Below are 1887 nucleotides of genomic sequence, written 5' to 3'. Positions count from 1 at the left end.
TCACTGCCCCCGGCCGTCGCCTCGCCGTCGCCGTCGCCTCGCCGTCGCCGTCGCCCCGCTGTGAGCTCTCCCCCTCTAACCCCTCTCCCTCGCCCGCGTCGGCCACCATGGGAGCTGCCCCTCCCCGAGCCCATACACACACACACACAAGCATGATGAACACACACACACACACATATGTATGAATTAATGCATGTACATATTAGTATATACGTATTTCGTATGTTTAATTAGTTTAGATTATTTAGATTATTATTTTTTCACTATTATATATGTATGAATGCATGTTAGATGGATATAATTAGTGCTTAATTAGTACGGAAGTTTTTTATATAATGTTGTTTTTCAGTTTTTAATGGATGTATAGAAGTTGTGTTTTCTGTTTTTAGTGTTAGATGCTTAATTAGTATGAAATAGTATATAGATTTTTGAAATAGTAGAAATGTTAGAAATTTTAGTTATGAAAATCCAATCATTAAAAAAATGTTACTTTTTGCAGGCATATAGCTAGTATTTATTCTCGACCCGTCCGCGACGACGTCCAGCCGACCCATGTCCGGAACTGGGCTCCGCCGGGCTGGCACTGGGAGGTGCTGCCTGGAGGGGCGCGCCGCTTGATGAGGAACCCGGCCCCGGGTCCCGTCGTCGACCCTGATCTCGTTTGGTGGCGTTCGCGTGGGCCAGTTTCGGTGCGGAGGGACCCGGCCCCGCCAGAGGTGGTACGTCGCTGTGTCAGGGAGGAGGACGAGCACGTCCATCGCTACATGGTTGCGTTAGAGGGCAGCAGGTTCTCCAATACCTGGTAGTATCTTCGGGGATCTCACTTCAGCTATGATCCTGTGGGGGTTCCTTCTCTTTGGGTGTCCACCGCCCGCGCCGCAGGAACCGCGAGTGTCCTAGATTCTTCTGTAGTATTCGATCTTTAATTAGCTAGCCACTGATGTACTATTCAATATTTTATATTATTTGAGATGATGTATTCGAGATTATATCTATTATTCTAGACGAAGTATTCGAGATTATATCTATTATTCGAGACGATGTAATTTGAATACTAAATTGTTTTATATTTCTTTTAGATTAGTTAAATAAAAGTTATGGCAGACAATACCGACAGAGAGGGAGAACAGACCATGTTCGATATGATACACGGGCCAGATGATGATCAGAATGAAGAAGATTATGACGGCTCCGAATTTCTAAACAACACCGGAGAGGGTGATATGATATTCGATCGCGACGACCGAATTGATGAAGTCATGAACTACGATTATGACGATGACGAAGAACATGTTGATTCTGAAACAACAAAGACCGTCGAGGTATATATATTTATATAAGCAGGTATCTGGTGATCATCACATATTTTAAATGACTTGAAGATATATTAACGAATCGATCTTTGTTCTTTCAGCCATCCGGATCGAGCAAATCTTCAGGCAAAAGGACGAAACGAGGCCAGAACAAAAAGTTGAAGGAGGGTGTAAAGTACAATATCGAGGCAGTCAGACCTAATGGCGAACCATTAGCGCCTAAGAAGATTGCGGACAAGTTCGTTCGTCAGTGCGGAGTTCTTGTGAAGGACCAACTCCCGATCTCCCTTCAAGAATGGAGAGAGCCAGCAAAAGACAAAAGACAAAAAGGCAAAGAGGACGCTGCTCCATGTCCAGATGTTACTTTTGTCGACAAGAATCAAAAAGATCTGCTTTGGGATACTCTCATGGAACATTTCACCCTACCAGATCATTTCACAGAAGCAGATGTGCAGAAAGTCAAGGACGCTGCTCTTAGGAAGATGGCGGTTGCATTCAAGAACCACAAGAATCGTGAATGGGACAAGTACGTCAAGGGAGGAAGGAAGACTCCAGTATTCGAGGGAACACTAGA

This window comes from Triticum dicoccoides, chromosome 2B, assembly GCF_002162155.2.
Source record: "Triticum dicoccoides isolate Atlit2015 ecotype Zavitan chromosome 2B, WEW_v2.0, whole genome shotgun sequence".
Lineage (NCBI taxonomy): Eukaryota > Viridiplantae > Streptophyta > Magnoliopsida > Poales > Poaceae > Triticum > Triticum dicoccoides.
Note: the sequence above shows the minus strand (reverse complement) of the source record.